The 23,827-nt window shown below is 36.6% G+C and overlaps 1 long non-coding RNA gene across 4 annotated transcripts in view; it reads left to right on the top strand.

Moving 5' to 3' along the window:
* Positions 1-23,827, top strand: part of LOC134157691 (uncharacterized) — a 160,462-nt gene that overhangs the window by 24,069 nt on the left and 112,566 nt on the right. For 2 of the 4 annotated variants that reach the window (XR_009962420.1, XR_009962421.1), the window contains exons 3-4: positions 6,155-6,415; positions 17,602-17,704. This is a non-coding gene — a long non-coding RNA (uncharacterized LOC134157691). Of the gene's footprint in view, positions 1-6,154; positions 6,416-17,601; positions 23,011-23,827 lie in introns of those variants that run through there. The other 2 variants (XR_009962418.1, XR_009962419.1) reach the window with 2 other exon arrangements.

Raw genomic sequence — 23,827 nt, 5'->3', positions numbered from 1 at the left:
AAATATTCAGCAATTTCCCACAAGCTAGAATTTCAAAACCTCGTTTCAGAGACCCAGACACATGATGTTGCAGAACTTGGATATGCATCCGTCCCCAACCCACCTGGGAGGCAGGCTGGAAGGAATGCAGCCACTACTGAATCCTAACGCAGCAATGCTGCCTTTGCAGGACTAGCCCGGGGCTATGCAAACTCAAGCTACTGCTAGTTTTGCTGTCATAAAAGCCTTGAGAGGCCGTTTTGTGTTAGAGCTGCCACAGCATTACTCTACTGAAACCCAGATTTGAGGAGCTGCAGCTGAAGTTTTCAAGTTTTTCTCTCTTCAGCAGTAAATGTGGAAGACTTCAGAGTCCCAGGATGGGCCAAGGAAATAGTAATCTGTGAATAGTCTTTAAATCAGATCTTTAACAGGGGGCAATATTTGTCAAATTTGGGGGAAACATTCAGGTCCAGCAAACTCTGTGCATGCACTAACAGAGACTCCTGAAGTACCTTCTTTTACCTACTTACATCTTGGTGTATCTATGTACATTCAAGATGTACATAGATAAACCAAAGGTTTTAATGGAATTCTTGCACCAGAGGAGAGCTCTAAAATTCCTTTTACTCTTACTTACCTTTATATCTGTTACTCTTTATTGTGCATGAAAGAATGCTCTTAGGTCTTGCTAGGCTAACACAGATTTATAGTGTTTATTCATTTCCTTTTCCCTCTTAACATGAACCGGAACAGTTTGCCATACTCAAGTTTCCAGAGGTATGTCTACCTCGTTTGCTCAAAATGCACTCCCAGGAGCAGACAAGAGCACATTGTGCCTGCTTGCAATCCACACCGGGCCCTTGGGCAGCCTGCCCAAACATGCCTGGCAGGGTCCTAACCACCTACTTACATATTAATACCACCTAAGAATGCCCCATGTGTTCAAGCCCATGGGATGTTGCATGTGCTAAAGAAGCACATTTTCTGCACAGGTATTCACTAGGCATAGAGGTGGGTCCAGGCCAGGGAGCAATCGTGGGGCACCCATCAGAGGAAGAGTTATTCCTTCTCTCAGAGGTGAAATTATATTGCCAATATGGTCAGTCTCAGGCATTTGAGAGTGGATAGGCTACCCAAAAGATGAGATTTTACACTACATTAATAAGTGTATATGTTTATACATGGTGATATTTATAATGACATATATTTCTAACAGGAGAGGATTACTAGGGGCAGAGATCAATTATTATCTTTTCCCTTTTTTTTCTTTTCTTTTGCTTATTTTTATTCTTTTTCTTTTCCTCTTTCTTTTTCTTTTCCTTTTCCTTTTCTTTTTCCTTTTTCTTTTTCTTTTTCCTTTTGTTTTCCTTTTCCTTTTTCTTTTCTGTTTTTCTCCCTCTTTCTGTTTTTCTCTCTCTTTTTCTTTCTTTTTTTTTTTTCTTTCCCAAAGGAAAAAAGAGAAAACAAAATCTCTCTTGCTCTATTCTCACTCTGGAAGTACAAAGCAGAACTTTTTTGCAGTAAAATGTTGATAATTCCATATGGTAGAAAGTCTGCGTAAACAATGACTTTGAACAGGCCACATGCTGAGATAGAGACACTAGGTTACTGTAGCTATCCCCTCTAACACAGCTGTAGTTTATACCAGCAATAAAGGCTTTCTGATGGTATGTTATTCACCAATTCCAAAAGCAAAAGGATTTTTATCAAGAACAGTACTTTTAGATTAACATAGTTGCATAAGCATTAAAGCTTCTGCAGTGTGGCATTTAACAGCATAGTTAAAACCATGAATAAACACCCCACCTCAGATTGACATTCATTTATGACCCATTCCTAACATGGATCTGGCCATTATTTTACCACTGTCTATGCCAATAACATTGCCTGTATGAATAAAATATTTGCTTGTATATTTGGTCTGGATTTCAGACCCAAATCCTCCAAATAAGAGTGGGAGTCAAGTCCAATGTATTGAGTCATGGTAAAGTTCTTTTCAAGGCCGAGGAAAATGTTAACTCCTAGAATAAATTACCGTGCACAACATTTTCTTTTGGGCCAGTCACCACTTTGTAAGAAACATTCAAGTGCTCTTATCTCCTGTACTAAAAGGCTTGCTTTGACGTGTTCAAACATTAGCTGCTTGTTACAGGAAGACTTACTTTCCAGGAATACAAAGATTCAGTCTTTCATCAAACTGTTTGTAGCGGTACATTTATTCTCCCTGAAGAAATTGTTTCTGTTGATATAGTTCAACTACACTGAAGAAGAAGAAAAAGTTCAGTTCTGAGCAGATGGTTAGGATGACTGACTGCAAACCAGGGCTAAGAAATTACTAAATATTACTTGTGTTAAGAGCAGTGTAGTTTCTCTATATATTTCACTTTCAAGTCTTCATCTATTTTATCCCGCCACAAAAAAAAACCAAAGGAGCTATGAACTCTTCAAAATGTTTTCTTTTTTTTCCTTTTCTTTCAAATTATGCTTTTGCAATCTTCTATTTATTATAGGATTTTCAGCAGCAAGGGAACCATAAAAACTTTTGCTCCATTATGTGGGTAGTAGTTCTCCAGAAGCAGGACCAAGATCAGAATCTCTCTCATTTTTTTATGAGCATACAAGTAAAAGACTTTCAAGACATAAATGATTCTCTTCATTCTTAAACTTTTCCTCTGACTGATTTTAGATAGCCAAAGCTCCAAGTCTTTACTGGAGTCACTTTTCGTAAATTTTATTCTTAACATATTAGGACTGATGAATAAGGCATGGGACATTCCACAATATGCCAGCTGGGGGATTATGCAGCTGGACAAAATTATCCCTGTTAGTTGGGGTTCTTTTTAAATGATGATATATATTTTGATAAACCTTTTTGTTATAGCTGCATAGTAGAAACATTATAGAACATAAATAGAGACATAATAGGACAAAATAATTCTATGAAAATAATGACATTTTAATTTTGAACAAATGTGCCTTTAACTGGAATGTTTGAGATGTCTTCTGATTACTGAAAAAAATGGGAATAGAAAGTGAGTTTTGAATTCTGAAATATCATGATTTACAATGGAAAACCTGACTCTGACCTACTTAGAGAAACACAACATGCAACATGTTCTGCTCTGACTAACCAACATAACAATATTGAATGCCAAATTTTGAATATCAAGCACTTGCAGTGAAGTGCTCATAAATGATACACCTTCATTCAGGGAATAATTCTGAATAATAAATCTAAGAAAGTCATAAACTGTTCTTGTGCAGCTCACAAATAGAAAAAGAATGTGAGGTTTGTCTAACAAATTATTTGGAGTGAATTATGCATCCAGCAGTTACCTTAAGTCCCTGATCTGTCCCTAAAATTTGTATAGGATATCTCCTCTAAATAGTTTGCAATATGAAAACCTAGATCAGTCATTCCCCAGCCAGATCCTCTACAGCAGCATCAGTCTGCTTATGTATTCCTGGATGAGACTGCTTATACATGGTTTCCTTCTGCCACGTCCACGTTACCTTTTTAAGCAGATTTGTCACCTGTTCTGGGAGAAACTGTGGCCTCCATTTCTTTCAGTGACCTAAAATAATTAAGAGCTAAATCTCCTGTCTTGAAGTACTTTTGCATATGCTTAAATTTATGCACGAGTAGTTTCATTGATTTTAAGTGTGTCTATTCATAGGAGTACTTTTAAGAAAACTTATTTTCAGGTTTAAGGTATTAGGAGATTTGTCTCCTCATGTTATGTACTTCCTCCTTTACCAGTAAATAGAATATTATCACTTAGCAATGTCCAAAATACGTATTACTAGCCAAAGGAGTTATAAATTATCTGTAATAAAAATCTGTAATAAAATTAACTGATTTTGCTTGAGTTTATATCGTTATTTTCAGTTAGACGTTTGTGATTTATATGAAACTATATCAAATCAGAAAAAGACCCCATTCAGAATCCTTTTTTGCTTTTGAATGATATTTTGGGTTGGATCCCCAAAGAAAACTCGGCACTTAATTGCCGTTTCCAGAAGTGTTTGGTAGTAAACGTGGTTCTGAGCATTAAGAAAAATTGTGTAGTTTTTAGTCATTTGTGGAAGTAACACTGATGTGGATGGCTGCGATACATTTCACTGCTGGTAACCTATACAGGCAGCACTGGAGTGCAGCAGCCAGTTGAAGGAGGTGGCTTTTGGAAGGGGGAGAGGGAAGGAATATCTAAATGGGTTAGCTGTTAAGAACAAGAAGCTTTTGATTTAAGAAATATTAAAAGTGAGTTCCTGGATTTTACTCCTGACATACACCCAATTAATATATTTTCCAAAACCGAGACACTGTATTTGCAGGATTTGCTTAATATTAATGGAGGCATTAAAGGGATAATCTAGTACCTGTAAGATGCTTTCACATTCCCCCCCCCCTTATTTTTTTCCTTCAAAAATACAGAAGCTTCTTCTGACCTAATTGATCAAAAAATGCTTTTCCTCAGGGTACAGCCAAAATGTCTTCTTTTCAAGGCAAATGAATTTGGGGATTGGTGAGAAAGGTAATATATACTAGCAAAAATGCCAGGATTTGAGCTGGAAATAAACCTCCAGCATAACTTGCATTTTCCTGTTGCTCGTACAGCCATTCAGAATTTATATTTCTTCTTTTAAATGCATGCAACTAGTTAAAAATATCTGCTGCAAGTCTTTCTTCCTGCTGCTTTTCCAAATTTCTTCAAAAGGGTTATGTTATAATTGCCATTTAGAAATTTCCACTCGTAGGAAAACTCACACAAAAATAAGCTTATTAATTAAATAATTTCACTAATTACAGAAAAAAAGTGATCAGAATAAATTATATATTTTTATAAGGGATTTTTTGAGATATGTCTTGGTACCTTATCCCAGATATACTTAAAAATTCTGTTTTTCTTCCAGCTGCAAAGTTCATTTGCTATCTTAGTATGATAATTATACTAATATATTAATCACTAGACAAATTACTAATAAAGATTAGGCTTACTGAAAAGTTATCAGCTGTAACTCTGTTACAGTATTTAACTTGATGAAATTTTTCAGTAAAGTAAAAAAAAAAAAGCACACAATATTTTCTGTCTGTACACACATATATGTTTCCTAAATGGATGGATTGCCTTTCACATATGTAAATTGATTTAAACAAAAAAAAAACAAACCCAACTATTTACACATTGTCTCATGGTTCTTTAGATGAAGTTACGAACAAAGGGTACCCTTCCAACAGGTTGACCATTCCCCTGTGATCTAACCACACTTTCTCCTTTAACCGCGTCCATGTATTTTAATAACTGCATGGACATCATTTACCAGAATCAAGAGGAATACCTTATATACCAGAACACATAACCCAGGACTCACTTTAATATTCATGAGTTTTTCAGCTGTATTAAAGAAATTTAAGTAGCTAGTGAACAGTGGATTGCATTCCTCCACCATATATCTTTCATCTGGCTGTTAAAGTTAAGCATTACTAAGGCAGTTTTAAATTCTTCTTTGGAATTCAACTCCTTGGTAGACATGTAATACATGCTGTAGATTCTCCAGCGTGCGTGCCTGCATTAACAGCCACAACTATTTATAGTTGCTACCAGGGTCCTAAAGACATGAAAGTTCCCAGACCCAGCAGGTTAGCTTTGAACTCACTGAAAGAAAAAAATTAAAAAATTTAGAAAGTTCTCCCCTCAAGCCAAAATGTGGAGGTTCATTTCCCACATCAGATATTTTTTTTCAAAACTTGCTAGAAAAGTCCAGATTTAGGTTTCAAAAACGATAAGGAAAAAAGGAAACTCTTATTGTTACTGTTTTTTTCTGCACAAATCTTGACATTTTCCAATTGTATCTCCATCTGAAATAAGAGATCAGTTTAGGAATAAAAAATACAATTACTACATGAAAAGAAATGACATTCAAATGTTGTTAATTAAATGAGGGAGTGGATGTCAATGTTAATGTGTAGGTACATAAAAAGAACCTTATTTTGCAGATGTATGACAGAGCTCCCTGAAGAACGCAAGTTTTTCTATATTAATTCCGTGGTAGTTGAAAGCTACATAATCAAAAACACCTTCTAAGTTTGGCAGAAATACAACACTGGCTGTTTAAAATAAAAGGTCTGTATGGAAAGTTCAGTTTTGTTTTGTTATTTTTTTTATTCCCCTAGGGTCATTGTGGTTGAGGAAATATTTTTATCCAGGCCTCAGGAAATGGTGGTCTGGCTAGCAACTGCAGTGGTGTGAATGGTTACATGAAGAGTATCTACTTGAGGCAAAGCATGCCATCACTTACTTCTGCCCCAATACTCCTGAACTACAAGACCTAATCAATGTCAGTGGCCACCTGGAAATTCCCAGTGAGGAAGGACTATGGCAGCTTCTACCCTGAAAACAAACCTTCATTCTGGAGTGAGGTGAGTCAGTAATGTGTAAGATATTGGTGTGGATAAGCAGAACTCTGCTGAGTTATATTTCAAACAGAAATTCCACGAGAAGACATCACGCACCTCACACATAAATGGGCTGAAACAACAAGGATCATACATAGAGACTTTTCTGATGGAGTCTTCCTGCTTTGAAGCTGAATAAATATTATGGCAGAGTCAATGTGGCAACCTCAAGTTAGCATAAATCCATCAGATTTTCTGAGGATAGTTTTACCAGTTTTCACTCCTCTTTTCAGGACTCTGTAAGTGTTTCTCATGTGCCGCTTTCTAATATAATGAAGTCTGTTTCCTATTCCAGACCTGAAAATTTTGTGCATGTTAATCTGTAGATCTATCTGGGTTCTTCTGCTGTAACTCTGCCCATTCCAGACACGTTACAAACTGGTTACCTTTTCTTTGACTTCTTCAGAAAATATGAAATGAAAATGTCAACATCAACTGTCAGGCTTAGAATGCACACAGTTTCTTGATTCCCAAAGGATCTTCCATATATACAGATAATTTATGATATCACTTACAAGTTTAATCAACACTCTGTCTGATAACCATTCAGATGCACTCAGGCAAGTATCTTCCTACGTTTTCCCTTTCTCTTCAATATTTGTGGGGTTCATTTAGGAAACTACCTCTTTAGGCTATTGTATTTTAGCTTTTATTTCAGTTAGATATTCCATTTTTTTGGTTGGATATTCCATTTTCCATCATGTTACAGCTCAATAAGTTCTACAGCTCAGGTTTTTTTATTAAGCATTTTTCTCTAAGAAACCTCTGCCTTCCAAGCTTAATCAGCATTGCTCTATCTTCCACTTTCTGTTTTAAAAAATATGAAAAAATACAGTTTCCTTTTTCTTGTTGGTGGTGTCTTTATGAATAGGTGTAGCATTGTCTTAATTTTCTACTAACTTTGTTACATGTCACCACTCATCTCTTAGCTAAGCGGTGCTTATTTGAAAATATCAACAGCACCTCAGAGGAAAATCTTAAAATGGGTCAGTGATAAACTTCTTTTTTTGGGGGGGAGGATAGAGGGAGGGGAGAAATACAATTATAAGATTACTTTTAATACCAGGCATAATTTTTACAACTGGGCAATACATTGAATTATTAATTCCATACAAAACCACTTAAAAAAACAACATAGTCCATTAAGAACAGATGACAAAATAGAGTATATTCTGGTTTACTGCTTGATTTGCCAAACTGTGGCATTCCCACTAAAAATGAACTAGTGTCTGGCAACTTGCCTGGTTTTCAACATGTGATGTCTAGCTGATGCTGTGGGGCTGAACTTTCACCGTAGTCATGATGGATTAACAGCAGCTTTGGTAGCACCAGTGGCTGACCAGCAAGAGTCTGAAAATCAGACATTTTTTATACACTCACTTTGCCTCAGACTTCATTTTCCTCTTTTCAAATATTTCAGATAAAACTACTCAGTAGTATCCAACAATGAGTCCAGGGAGATAATCTTGTTTTGTACACATTGAAAAAATTCTGGCAGTCTTTCCTTTGAAGTGTTCCATGTCTTCTGCGCCTGAGAGCAAAGGCTTGGAAATATAAAAGGATGCATAACATTGATATAAATCCAAACCCATTCTAGCTTGGACTAGTGAGGAACTAGTGAGGGACATCATTTTCAACAGAGGATTCACAGAATTACAGAATGATGTATGTTGAAAGGGTCTTCAAGAGGTCTCTAGTCCAACCTTCTCAGAACAAGGTCACACTGAATTCAGAGTTCAGGTTGCTCAGGACTTTGTTGGGTCAGGTCTTGAGAGCCTCCAAGAGTGGACTCATGGCTACCAGGGCACCCTGCTCACTCATGTTTAGTCTGCTTTTCCCTAGATCCTTTTCAGCAAAGCTGCTTCCCAGTCAGTCAGCCCCTAACCTGCAGGGAATTAGTTATTTCTCACCACTATGATGTAGTATGGGGAGAGTGAGCAGGGAGCCTTGCTCTCCTTTTTTGTACTGAGGATTTCTTGCTGACATGGAAGGGAGCCACCATACTCTAATGTGGTGAGACCAAAAGAAAGACTGGCACTGGGAGGAGAAATTAAAAATTCTGCCTAATAGGTTAATAATTATATAGGACCACAGAAATCTATATAATAATTGGAAGCCAGGGAAGAGGTCACCAAGACCTTTTTGTTATGGATGCATTAGAAGGCTGGATGAAGAAGATTATATTAAGAGTTACAAAAAGTTTGTTAGCTGGGTTACAGCAAATTAAATTCTGGTGAAAAAAGAAAAAAAAAAGGAAGACTTGGGAACAAATTAAATAGATTAGATCTTATTAAAGAGAGTGAGGAGCAGATATAGAAGGGGAAGAGGAACAGGCTAGGAAAAGAATCTGGGATGGGTATTTGGGAAGTAGGTAGAAAGCCATTACCCTCAGAGGTAAGGAGTCAGGCAATGGAAACAAGTGCAGAAAAGGAGTAAAAATAAATCAAATGGAGATCTTCATGGGTAGAACAGAGATCAGGACAGTCTCGGTGCCTAAGCACAACTAAAAATTCTGAGATGAGACTGTTGCTCTGCACAGTGAATTTCATGCTGTATTGCTAAAGGATTTCACTCTCATGAGTGAAAATATAGCTGGGTTAAAGGACCACCTATGGGGAAGACATTGAACTGAAAATCTATGACAGCTTTGGAATTTAGGGACATTTAGAAAGAGGGAATAAATATTTTGGAAAATGGCACATGACATCTGTAAAAATAAATAATATGTGAAATTATAATCAAATGCAAAGCACTGTGCATACTTAAAAAGTGAAAGATTTTAAAATGTTATAATTTTTAAAAAAATTCTTGACGATGTCATCATAGTTTTTGATTGTGCAATATATATATATGATTAAAGTCTTATTTTACTTACATTGTATCATATACTGTTGTAAATGGATGAGTTTAAATTTCAAATGAAAATAAGAGTAGCCTACTTCTCTCCCTTAGTTTTATTCACAAATAATGCATCATCAGCAGAGCTGTCTGGAGGAAATTCAAAACCTCAGAGGCTCTTCAGCCTTCACTCTTTTCCTTCATAAATCTGAACTTTTGTGTCAAGGAAACACTGAAATTAGTTTTCTTCCCTTTCAGTTCTCTCCAGTTTGAATTAGAAGTCAAAATCTCTGGCTTCTTGAACAGCAAACTTTGTTTAGACCATTCACAAAGGTTACTATTTTATGTACATGAGTAACGCAACTCAACAGATCTGTAATTTCAACATGGTCTTTTCTCTAGAAATGTTATGTATAAGTTTTATCTTCAAAGATATTTCTGAACTTAACTTCTGCATATCTTTGCACCCAAGTTTGGTTTGATAACCTGTAAAGCAGATCTAATTTTTTTGTTTTCCTGTGCTCTTCTCCATACTGGGAAGTATCATTTGCTCACCACATATTGGTAAAATGAGTATTAAGTTTATCAATGTCATCCACAGTTCCTCAACAAGAGGGAATGAGAAAAAAATAAAGATTGAGAGGAAGCAAGATAAAGAAAAAGAAAAAGGAAGGAAAAAAAAAAGAAAAAGAAAAAGAAAAAAAAAGAAAAAAAAGAAAAAAGAAAAAGAAAAAGAAAAAGAAAAAGAAAAAGAAAAAGAAGAAAAAAAGAAAGAAAAAGAAAAAGAAAAAGAAAAAGAAAAAGAAAAAGAAAAAGAAAAAGAAAAAGAAAAAGAAAAAGAAAAAGAAAAAGAAAAAGAAAAAGAAAGGAAAAGGAAAAGGAAAAGGAAAAAAGGAAAAAGAAAAAAGAAAAAAAAGAAAAAGGGAAGGGAAGGGAAAGGAGGAATGCAAAATATGATCATAAGCCTATCAAAGTGTGAGGGGATTACAAAGAGTATTGAAATACAACAGCAAAATAAGGAATAAGTGTACAACCATAATTCAGCTTTCCTTCAAGACTGCATAATCAGTCTGAACATTGAGAAGTCGGGTTACTGATTCCAAACTGTCCTCTCTTTTTTGAAAATATCATTTGTTTGTTTAAAACATTAGCTTGCTGTCATTCCATCAAAACTTCATATACTTCTGTTAAATGTATGCCATTTTAACACCTTGCAGAAGGTGTAATTTGGCTATCTCATGTTCCCGGTCTCCTCTGGCTGGTTCTGGCTGCTTGGCTAGGTGCTTCTTTTGTGACTTGTCATCACCATGGTGAGCCCAAGAGGCACCACCAGATCACAAGAAGGAACTAGGGTGAATTTGAATCTTGGAAAACATAGTCCAGGTAAAGACTCTGCCCTGTAGAGAAGGCTGGAAGTCTGAAGCACCAGCCTGTCACTCCCATGAGGCCACATGTCAGTATTTCCACATAGAAATATTTTCTTTCTCAGCTGAAATATCTGGGAGTAGATTTTTTTTCATCAAAATGTCAACATTTGACACACATAATGTCAATTTTCTAGCCATTCTACAGTAATTTGCACCTGATACAAATGTATGTGTATCTCCTCTATTTCTCCATACTAGTTGTTTTTTCAATAAGAAATTATGGAAAAAAGTGAAGATGTGTCAGAATCTATAGGTTCTAATAGTGGGTTTCATCTGACCAAATATAAAAATCTATAACTGAGATATCTACATCTGACGTTGTCATCCTGGACTCTTTTTATAATCAATGGAGAGAAATAGGCACTTTTAGAGTGTGATTCATCTAATCCTGAAGTAGATGACTAAAACAGGTCAGCTGAATCATGTTTTAAAAGCACCTATTTCTCTCCATTGGCAGTAGAGGGAATCTATGGTGACAACTTCAGACATAGACATCTCAAGTTAAATAAAGTTACTCATGCATTAAGAGTCCACAGAACTGTTGTGCATAAACTTGTCCTTTTGTACCATAGTTTCATCTGTTCATGTTACTTGTTTGTAAATATGCAGAGACTTTTTCTTTCCCTCTCTCCCTGTTAAACCGATCTTTTTACCTTCATTTTTTCCCCTACTTACCCTGTGTTGTGCATCCTTTTTCTGTTTCCCTCATCACTATAAAAATCAGGCTTCAAATCAGTAATTTTAAGCCAATATCTGAGATAAATGAATGCCATTTCATCAAAACTGAGATTCTGCAGTGCTGCCTACTTTCCTTGTTAGTGTCACCACTAGTCTGTGGTCTTTTGAAATACAAGTCCCCTTTCCAAATTATACTAGTTGTCTGATATAGAAGGCCAAGATCAGCCAAAAGATATTCCTGTATTGTTTCCCCACATGGATTACAGAGCACCCTTTCACAAATTATGTCAGTTAACATAATAACAGATTTCCAGCATTTCCTGTACCTATCTGTGGATCCCACAAGTTAGAAAACTGTTCTTTGTCACCTTTGCTCACATATGAAGCAGGGAGTTTCCAGTAATTACCAGTGGCTTACAAGTGAAGACAACAAAGTCATATAAATAATAATGTTACTATGAGGTACAGTGAACACAAGCTTTTTGCATTTCACCATGTCACAATCCTAGTGCATGCCAGAGACAGTGGTGTCTCTTTTGAGCTGTTATAGAATTTAAGTGTGAATGAAAGTCTGAGCGGTAGAGGCAGATCTTTGCATCTATTCCATTAATCTCTGCAACATGGAGCATTGCCTTAACAGAATCCTGAAGGAAATCAAACAGCAATAAGTCTGACTTCTCTCTGGGTAAACCCCTGCGAAGGCATATAAAAGAGTGAAGGGTAGGGTATGAATTTCACTTCAATGCACCAGTAATGTGACTGGGCTAAATCTGGGGTGGAGGACTCAGATTAACTCCCAGCTACATACTGCAGGTTTTCAAATTTTTGTAGTGTAAAAAGCAGAAAGAAACTCTTAGATCATCTAATCTGCTTTCTTCTTGATCACAGGCACTTACCTTTTACACTGTTATCCCCACCTTGAGCCAAATAGTTTCTCTGCAGCTAAAGTATATCTTCCTGAGAGGCATCTAATCTTGACTTGAAGATCTCAGGAGATGGAAAATCCACCATTTCCCTCTATAATGTGTTCTGATAGCTAATAGCTATCAGCATTAAAAGTGTGTGCCTTATTTCCAATTTGAATTCATCTGGCTTCAGGCTCCAGCCTTTGGTTCTTATTATGCCTTTCTCCACGAGATTACAGAGTCCTTTCATATCCATTATTTTCTGCCTCAGAAGGTATATATGCCATAAGCAAGTCACCTCTCAATCTTCTGCCTCATAAACAGAAAGATCCAACTCTTTAAACCTCCCACCAGAAGGCATTTTCTCCTGTTTTTGAAACATTTCTGCATTTCCTCTCTACCCTCTTCAATAGCTCCAGTGTCCTTCTGAAAACGTGGACTGCAGAGTTCATGCAGTACTCCAGCATGGTCCTCTCCAAATTATATCAGAAAGACCACCTCTCTTCTCCCCTCACTGACTGCTGTACCATCCTATTCTGAGCTACTGTTTCATTGCTTGTCTAGTATGAATTCTCCATATTTTTAAATCTCTGCTTTCAGTTATTCAGTTTCATGGATTTCATCATTGTTTCTAGAAAGGTAATTTAGGATTGAACTGTATTAAAGCACTCTATTTCTAATAACCTAGTTTACTAAGCAATCTTTTCCATCTCCAGAGTGTTCTCTCTGTTGTTTACCATTGACTTATCCGTAAACACTTCCAGGAGTAATATCACACCAGCTTCTGGACTGTTAATAAAAAAACTTTTAATCATTCATCTGCTACCAGTTCTTGTGGAATCAGAGAAGAAACATCCTATGTCAGCTTTGTATTGTTTTGCATAAGAGTGACAGCAGGGGAAGGGGTCTGTTTTGTTACTTTCTATAGTATTATTTAACCATGCCAAGTGCAAGGTCCTACACCTGGGTTGGGGCAATCCCAGGCACAGCTACAGGTTGGGCAGAGAAGAGATTCAGAGCAGCCCTGCAGAGAAGGACTTGGGGGTGTTGGTTGGTGAGAAAATGAACATGGGCCGGCTTCAGTGTGCGCTCGCAGCCCAGAAAGCCAACCGTATCCTGGGCTGCATCAAAAGGAGCGTGACCAGCAGGTCGAAGGAGGTGATCCTGCCCCTCTACTCTGCTCTCATGAGACCTCACCTGGAGTATTGTGTGCAGTTCTGGTGTCCTCAACATAAAAATGACATGGAACTGTTGGAACAAGTGCAGAGAAGGGCCACGAGGATGATCAGGGGACTGGAGCACCTCCCGTATGAAGACAGGCTGAGGAAGTTGGGGCTGTTCAGCCTGGAGAAGAGAAGGCTGCGTGGAGACCTCATAGCAACCTTCCAGTATCTGAAGGGGGCCTATAGGGATGCTGGGGAGGGACTCTTCATTAGGGACTGTAGTGATAGGACAAGGGGTAACGGGTTAAAACTTAAACAGGGGAAGTTTAGATTGGATATAAAGAGGAAGTTCTTTACTGTAAGGGTGGTGAGGCACTGATTGCCCAGGGAAGTTGTGAATGCTCCATCCCTGATGGTGTTCAAGGCCAGGCTGGACAGAGCCTTGCGTGATATGGTTTAGTGTGAGGTGTCCCTGCTCATGGCGGGGGGGTGGAACTAGATGATCTTAAGGTCCTTTCCAACCCTAACTATTCTATGATTTTATGATTCTGCGATTCTATGATTCTGTGTCAGGACTTGTTCAAAATTATCATCAATGTACTGAACATTTCTCCAGTTGCTCTTAGGAATTCTTATATGCCAGTAATCCAATGCTGCTGATTTCAGACTGTTTATCATTAGTTTTATTGTTCAACACCCCTTTTGATTACTAATGGGAAATCCTCTTTATTACCTATATGAGATACAAGTATGGTGAACATTTTTTCACCTTGGAACGGTTAACTCACCTAAAGACATTGGTCTTGAATGTATTCAAGTATCTGGAATGAACCGGAACTGTGGTAAGGCAAATAGGTATGGCAGGATTTAAATGTCATACCAAAACCAGAAAGGAGTTTTGCTTTCTTACACTTTTATGTCAATATATCGGTCACCCATGAAATAGGAAAGGAAAGTTCAAACCTCCTCCTTTTTTGTCTAGGAATAAGAATGTGACCCTGTTTTCTTGTCTCTCAGTAAATGGCTTAAGCACTGAAATAAAGGAATTCTGGACTGAACATCTTCTTCCAAGTTATACCTACTTAAACAAAGGCTACTGAGAGCAAATGAAAATGGACTTTAATAGGTTCTTTGTGTATATGCTGAAAATTAATTTTAAAAAACTGTTTGGATTTATCTGAAATTAAATATATTGTTTTGGTTGCCAAACAATGAAAAAAACCACAATTATTCATACAATACACACATAAATATATAATTTCTCTTTTTCAGATTCAAGACAGAAATATCTATTAAGTCTACTCTTTCAACATCATTGTGAGCAGTTTTACCACCTCAGCTTTCTGAAATTTCTGCAATATATGTGGATTATTTTGTATAAAACTTAAAAATGCTATCCTGTTTATAGCTCTGTTTGGTACACATTTTTGCTTTGTTCCTCCTGCTGCTTATATGAATTTTCTGCACTGTATAGGTTCTACTGGGATATATATAGCTTAGATCTCTATCATGTTTGTCAACACAAAGTCTTACATTAGTGATGTTATTTTAGATGATCCATCTAGTCTTCAACCAAGGCAGTACCTATCCCACCTGTGAGATGGAGCCCACTCTGTGCAGCTCCTTTGTCTAATTGAATGGGGTCCCAATGTCCCAGTTTTTCACAGCAGAAAAATCTGCATCTTCAAATACATTTTGTTGAAAGTAGTGTTTGAACATCAGTGTTTTCTGTTTTCTGCTCTTGCTTTTGGGGCAAGAAAGATTTCCCAGATCATGATTATTGCCATCTTCACAACCATGGCACCATCCTCTCATCTGTTATTTCATTTTATTCCAGTGACTACAGCATTATTATAAGGATTTAGTGAAGGACCTCATAATGCTTCCCAGTCTTGCTATGGTCGACCTGTGGTCTGCTCTTCAGCAAAGTAACTGAAAAAAAAAAGTCCACAGCTGATCTGAGGCAATATACAGCAGAATTCCTAGCCTGTGTTTATACTGTTAATTAAAAGAAGTTCAGGAGCTAATCTCTTCCTAAGTGTCCAATGGCAGCAGTTGGTGAGGTCTACACTGTTTAGGACTTTTCCTTTTTGGGGGCAGATTTGTCTTTAAATCACCTTCAAACATATTCTTACAACAACTGAGCAGTGTAATCCTTCAATATGAGGTTTTCCAGGGCCACAAAACCCCAGCCACGCTGTGCCTAACAATTAGAATACATAATATTCATTAAGGACAACTAAAATCCTGAGAAGTTTGCTATTTATTTAGATACACGATCTTCCTTTTTACAGGGTGTGAATTTAGACAACTCAAAATTCAGACCCTAAAATGTTTCTGCTGAACTAGCTTCATATTATTTGGTCATCTATGGCTTAGATATTCCCAGGGTCAGCACTTGTCTAAATGTCATTGCCGAATTCCATTGCTTCAGCGGCAATAGAAGTCTTTACATAGGCAAACCTGATAGGATACAACATTGAGTTATCCTCAAAACAGGAGACTTTCAGCTGTTCCCCAGTCAAAGGCACATGGATTTGAGACATTGCCTTAGCTGCTGAGGTCTCACAGAGTAGCAACAAGCATCTTCCATAGCTGAAGAACCCGGGAGCCAAGCTGAAGCGACGAGCCCAGCATTGCCACCCAGCGCTGCTAGGTGATTTCCTCAGCTACCTGGGAGCCACATAGGCCAGATGCCTGAAGCTAGAGGTTGTGGATGATTTAAAAAAAAAAAACAACAATAAAACAACAACAACAAAAAAAAAAAACAGCAAACAAACAAAAAAATCACAAGAAAATGGCAACCTAACATGCATTTCTACAGACCTTTTATCCTGGAATGGCTGCACATTTAGACACTGACAGCTTCCTCGGAATCATGCTGTACTACAGAAGGAAAAACGGATTAGATAATATTGACAATCAGTGCCTATTCAAATGCCCATTTAACTGAAAGGAATATTTCACATAGAACAATATTTAGTATAAAAAACCTCACCTTTCTCTATTGTTATGTAATGTAATAGCCATAAATGTGTATCCGTCTTAACTAAATAAGACAGTTATATACCACCTTGCTTCTTATGACATTTACCACAAAAAGCCACTCAGTGCAGTCCAGTACTGTGTTAGCAAAATGAGAGGAGCACTTATTCCTTCACATTAGTTAATATGTCAAAAGCTTTTTATCTCAAAGATATTAAATGGTAAGAACAGTGTGTTTCAACTTCTAAATTGTCATACATCAAAGATTTTAGAGGACTTCTTTTTTAAATTGACAGTTGTCATTTAATATACAGAATGATCCAAAGCATATTATTTCTGAATGTTACCAGGGAGATTTCATTGGCTTTTGTGACATTTTCAGTCTTTGGTATAATTGGCTAACAGCTTTTTTAACCTAATGTCTTTTAAAAAATTGTGTATCTGGTGGTCTGGGGTATCACATCTTCTGTTTTCTCTTTTTTTTTGTTGTCCAAAAATGTTACCATAATGATAAAAAGTGACATTATTTTAAGAGATAAGAAACACCAAAATTATTTTCTGTCTGACCTTTACAGTTACCAGAACAAGCGGCTTCTGTTAGCAAAATAGTTCAAGCTTTTTATTACAAAGGATATTTGGCAATATTCCATAAGAAGAAAAAAAAAAAACAACATGTAGTTCTTGTCAGGGGAAGTCATTAAGCCCTCTCTCCTTATGCCAGGCTAAGATTTTAACAAAAATAAAATTCTGAGTATTTTAAGATGAAGGAGGAAGTTGTCTGTGAGAGGCAGGGATATTTCACATAGTGCTCTTTATGAATGTACTAATGTAGTTTTATGTCTTTGACTGCACTGCACTGAAACAAATATAGTGGGTTTACCCAAGAGTTCAAGGAGATTTTGGTGACCTTCATTTCCCAGCTGCACATTTATGCATTCAGAGTTTCCTTCTTCACCCTGGTGTGTTGTGTTATTGGAACAACAGTGCTTCTTTAAGGGAGGTTGGGGGGTAAGACAGATAATGACTGAATGGCTCAATGTGGCTAAATCACTATATTTGCAATTTTTAAAATACTAATGGCTACCCTTCAGCTGTACTGTTTTTTCCAGGTAAAGGCTTACAAATCAAATGTTAGCTCCACTCCGTACCTCTCATTATTGATTTTACAGGTTACCACAGAACTTTAGAGCTGGAAGTACTTCAGTATTCAAAGACACATCCAGCACCAGTCCTTTTAACTGCCGTTGTCATTGCTCTGGCTCTTCCACCCAAGTAAGGATGATATATGTCTTGTTTTCAGCTCACATGACAAAGATATGACACTTTTGTCACCGATTCTTAAGAAAAACTGTATGAGTCAAATTACAATCGCAACAAAAGTTAGAACAAAGCCCTCTTTCTTGTTGAAACAGTTTGCTGTTTACTGTCTTTTGCTTAGCTGGTGGTACAGTACATAGCCTGCAAATAGATGAAATACATTTTAGATGCATGAAAGAAAAAATACTATTTAAAACCATAAGATTCCTTTAGGAAAATAATTAGAGGCAGCTATCATCATTAACTCTGGAATACATAACTCTTCCCATTCTTAATAAAAAGTGATCCTTAATAAAAAGTGAATGCAGTTGCATGCCACAGTATTAAAGAATATATGAGTTAAATATCTTCCTGCTTCAAAGATGCGTGGCCTAAAACCTGAAAAATTACAGTATACTCAAATGATCATAAAGGACTGACTTCACTGACCATTTCTTTGTGTTTGGGGGATAGATTTCTGCATGGCATAATATTTCCACTTGCATTGGTTTCCTGGCATGAAAATGTTTATTGCACTCATTAGCTAAGAGGATGTCGGCACTGGTCCAATGAACACAGATCTGCCTTCTGATTTCAGCCATTAAATTGCAATGGGATTCACAGGCTTAACATTGTGGGTGTGAGAATAATAAAATGGAGCTCCATCTTTAGCCCAGTTACCATGGATGCAGTTAAAGGTCATAGTGGCAGCTGCTAACTAGTTGCCTTTTTAGCTGTATTTCCCCTCCTGCTATGTGTTTTTGTGTACCTTAGTTTCTGCAGGTCTGCCTTAGAGCAATTCCACTTCCTTAACTTGGCATATGGGTGTCTTCCTCAACATGATGGGTGCATTGCCATAAACACGGTTGCTGCCGGCATCCCTTTATTGATTTTTTTTGTGTTTTAATGGAAAATGACTATAAAGACCTTAACAAAAAAATGGAAATGCAGCCTGCTCAGCATCCCAAATTATTTCTATTTTCTGCACTCTGCTTCACGTTCCTAACTTGGGGGAGAAAAAAGAAAAATCCCTCCCTGTATATAGTGAATTCCTATCTCCATTTAAACTCATAATGGGCTAAGGAACTGAGGCATTCACAGTGTGGAACATCAACTACTACTTCTCAATTCGCCCCAAAGTCCTAGGAGTTAATTCCCTGTACTGCATGAAGCGTCAGAGTAATTACTGCTGATCAGCCCTATCTCTTAGCATTCTGTCCTGCTTTGAGAGGCACCCTGTTTATTGATGCACTGCTACATCATCACATTGCTTTCATTCAGGCAAGCTGATTAATCGAAAGGGCTTGGACAAAGCAAGATTTTCAAAGAGAAGGAGTGGAAAAAAATTAAAAGTAGCCAAGTAAAATAAAGTGAATGGTAAAGAAGTCTGTAAGCTCTACAAAATATTTCCTTATGTCAACACTTAGTTTCAATAGATTTTAAAACTCTTCTTTATTTCCAAAAGAAGGTACCGTGAGTCTTTTCTGTAGTGACTCAACTACATGATCACTTCCTATTTGAAGATTTTTAGAAGCACAGTGCTGGATGCCCTCCTTGAGGAATGCTTATTGGTTTTTGTTCTGTTTATATACAGGCTATGACTCTGTCAACCTTTCTGAACCACGATACAAAGAAACTTTTTTTAAGTTTATGCCTTTCTGTTTTAAAGATACATTTATATAACTTGTCATTTCTCAAAAATAAAGTACTATATGAGCCAAATGTTTCAGTTCCACACAAGGGTGGCTTCTAGTTCTCATTGGCAGGATGCCACTTTATTCATTTTTATTTCAAACACAATGTGAAACTTTTAATTCTAATATAGTATAAAAGTGTGATGGCTATAAAGCCTACACTGTGACTAATTCATGCTCCTCTTCTCCTTGCACTCCTGTGAATTTTAGAGGGTGGCAGAAAGTTACACTGAATTCATTTCCACTTAAATATTATCAGGCTTTGTGTGTTTGTTAGGGAGAGAAGAGATTTATTTGGGCTGGCATCTGTATTTAAGACTCAAGTGTTTTCCTTGATTAAGTCACTTTTGGGCACTGTTCTTGTAGATCTGTGGATACCCAGCCCATAGTGAAAGTAACTTTTTAGCCGAGTCTGTTTTGCCTCAAGAAGTGAAATAGATTGTCACATGGAAAAGGAAATAAACAGGTAATGACAAATACAAGTGTAAACAAACCAGTTATCTAATTGGTTGCTGAGATTCTTCTAATGACATCACCCCCTCTATGGCATTGCTTCATTAAAAAATTATAATAAGTTTCCTAAGTTGTTCAGCAGGGTTGTTGAAAATATCAGAATAAGGTGGCTACAACTATTACAGTGGCCCCTTTTACTGTTTCCTCCACCACACTTTTAATCAGAGAATTTCTTCTTGTGCCTTGTTTACTGTTGATATTTTCTGGCTGATTGGATAGGAATGACATTTTGACAATTTACTGTAGCAGTAAGCACTGTACAAACAAAAGGTGCTGATGAAAACTCGGAACCCATTATTATGTAAATTATGGCTGACTAACACAGATTCCATCTACCAGTCACCATCATTGAGATCAGTTTTACTCAATGATAATAATTTTCATGATTGCAGTCTTCAGAGAGATCAGAAATATGCTTTAGCTGTTGCATTTATCTACTGCGGGTACTTGACCCTTAATTAAATTCTGAAACTTTTTTATATAATAAAGTAAAATACAGCTGGCACTTCCATTCAAACAAAGAGCATCAAACACAGATCTACCAAATAAGATAAAGGTATTTCAGACTTACCTTGTTGTAATGCTAGTAAACACGAAAACTACAACATCCTTTGAAAGAGAGCTTAAAGTTTAAAATGCCAAAAAAAAAAAAAAGCATGCTCTTAGGCAATTTAAATGTTGCACTCCAGTCCCGTGTCTGCTGAATGCTGCGCTTGCTCTGCAGAATGGTCTTGAACTTTATATTAAAATATGCATGACAGGAAAAAAAAAAATGAATGAGCTTTGAGTATATAGATGATGTTTGTCTGCTCCCGTATATTATTGGGGTCATAAATGAAAAATTGTTAGAAAATAAAGAAGTAAGAGATTATTTAATGTTTCACACTAAATTTTGTAAGACAGTATTCTCCCAAAACTTGAAAAATATGCTTTGTAAAACTATTCCTCTTAAAAACAGATTAGGAACAACTCAAGGTGCTGCACTGCTGCATTAGTGTTCTGCTACTAACAGATACAAAAATGACTAAATAGCATAAAAACAGATCAGTTAATTTGGTTTATATTTATATATTTATATGTGTGAGTTCCATAAACAAGACCAAGGAAAAGGGATATACTGTACAGAAAAGGAATCTGGGCTTTTCATTTAATATTTTAACTTTTTAAGGCAGCTTTGAAAGCTTTTAGTACTCCTTTCCTCCCTCCTCCCCAGTCTCCTCACCAGTTTTTCAATCACGAAGATGGTCATTCCAGGTAAGATGTAAGAGTCAGGATTAAAAAGAGGTAGGGTATTATAAAAATGGAGATTCAGGATTTCTTTCAACATAGCACTTTCCTAAACTGTCAGTTCATAGAGCCAATGAGCTAAGAAAAGTAATTACTTAAGTGGATTTCATGAAGAGTAGAAAGATGATTGTGCCACATTAAATAACAATTGTATCCTTAATGATGTGTTGGACTATAATACAAACATTCTTCTGCCATTATATGCAATACAATATACCTTTCTAATTACTCCGGTGGCTTCCTCTTCCTTTATTAAGATGCTATGCTTTCAGAGACTATGTAAGCATTATATGAGCTGCTTTTTTTTTCCTTAAACTACAGTGAGTGCAGCTGTGTGGTCATTGATAAATTAGTTATAAATTACTGACACTTTGTATATGAATGGAATAATTGTTTTATTCCTTTTCTTTCCTTCATGAAATACAATTTTTCTTAGAAGAGATATAATGAAATTCAATGAAATTACTTCTCCATGGTTTTTTTTGGTATTTCCATATATGTAACCAGATAATTAATAAGGCAGATTCAAGACAAGATGGCTAACTTACTTAAGAAAGTAGAATAGGGTCTGCAAATTCAGAAAAGTTGAAAACCATTTCTCCGTTTCATTGCTTATATTCTGTCCCTAAGAGATGGAACTCTACACTCCCTAGCACTGCTTTCTATAAATCAGTATGATTTCTATGATTTCTAGAATTACTTTGGTGCACTATCTGACCACTCATTAGACTTGAATTCCTAACATTCTGCCAGTGCACAGAGCTTATATTTGGACCCAATTAAAGTTTGCACACATTAATAGTCCTACTGAAGAAAAAGGAAACTTATGTGGAAATTCTCCCAAATGTATAAAGGGATTGAAGAACTTGGGGGGGGGGGGGGAATAAAATTGGACAATTCCAGATTCTCTGTCAGAGAGACTGATTTTTTACATCAGAAATTTTCATGCATAAAGGAACTTGAATAAGTGAATAAAATAAAACAAGTGATTAAAGTAAAACCTGCAAAATATTATTCTTCTCTGTTGTCTCTTAGTAGAGACACATTCTGTTAACTCATAACTCACATTCTTCTGCTACCTATTAATGCCATGAATAGCAATAATTTTATGAGCAGTCCACTCCAATTTTATGCATGCTGCACTGTAGTCCTGAGCTGGCTGGTCAAAGTCACACCTTTGGAATTTTATCAGTAAAAATGGTTGAAAATTACCAAAGTTCTTTATCACTGTTGAATGACCTAAAGTTAGCTAACACCAAAGAGAAAAAATATTCCTGTTTTCAAAATCAGGTTTGACTGCTTTGAAACTTGGTGATAATAGGAAAAATATGCCATAGTATGACCAAACTATTTTGTGGTTCTCATCAATATATTATATTCCCTTTGTAAAAAACTAGGACACATTACACAGGTAGTTTCACATCTGACAGTTCACACACTGTCAAACTAAGAAACAACAACGTCCATGATTTAAAATAAAATCCACCTATAAAATTCATCTGCAATTAACACCATCACTTTCCTAAAAGCAGCTTAGTAAGTATATATTTTCTCTTTCGTCCCAAATTCTTACTGGTACAGTAGGAGCTCTGTGCTTGGATCGCATGTTAGGCAGAATTATGGGAATCTTTATAAACTCCCTGCTACACTGCTTGGTTAGCTAAATTCAAGATTAGTAAATGGTCCTTGGAAAGTAAGCAGAGTAGCCCCCTGTTACTGCATCTGAAGTATATATACATAGCCATATATTCTGCACTCAGTCAAAAGAAGCCTGAGCCAAAAGAAAAAGCGTTGCCTGGTAAAACTGCTACTAAGTGGAATTTTTGCACTGGGGTGAGCAAGTAGCACTGGGAATAATTTTTCATTCTTGCCTGTACTGTTTTGTCATCTGCAGAGTATCCACTACTCAGTACTCCCCAGAACTGGTCCCACCATGAGGCGACAAATTCTGTTGCTCCTCTTTCTGGGTTAGAAGAGTACACAGATCTGCTTTGTTGTGAACATTAGCACTTCTCTACTTGGATTTGCTTAAATCCAAGCAAATCATATCTTGAAAATTAAAATAAATTGTTGAAAATGTAGTTTTTATGGCTTTTTCCATATCTTTTAAGGAAATAAATACTAAGAAAGGAAGAAAATCTTGAAACTGGACAAAGACGGTTCAGGAACACTTTGTAAGTTGTAATTGTCACATCCTATCACATATCTTTCTACCTGCTGGAAAGGATGGTGACCCAGTCTCTCTTTAAGTTTGGGAAAAGCTACTTTTCCCAAATTAATAGCTCATATATGTAAAACATATAAACTGCATTTGTGACATTGGCAATTCTGTTCAGTAAGAAACTTCCACTGTATTTACGCACCTAAATGAAATTTTTCAGTCTTGGAAATCCTTGGTCAGATGACACCTTGCTCCTTAGTGCCCAGACTCTTATGGGGACTTGATTTTCAAGAAGGTGTCTAATATTCCCTGTTGCCTGAAGCTTTTGTACCTAGAAATGCTTCTGTGTAAGAAAAAAAATTACTCAACTTTTTTGACTGGGTTAAGGAACCAGCTTTGGCTTCCAAATGCTTTTCTTGTTATTTCCAGATCACTCAAAATAAG

Source organism: Pezoporus occidentalis, unplaced genomic scaffold (genome assembly GCF_034315485.1).
Source record: "Pezoporus occidentalis ecotype Australia unplaced genomic scaffold, CSIRO_AGI_Poc_V1 ctg99, whole genome shotgun sequence".
NCBI lineage: Eukaryota > Metazoa > Chordata > Aves > Psittaciformes > Psittacidae > Pezoporus > Pezoporus occidentalis.
The sequence above is the reverse complement of the archived record's forward strand: the minus strand, read 5'-3'. Positions and strand labels throughout refer to the sequence as shown.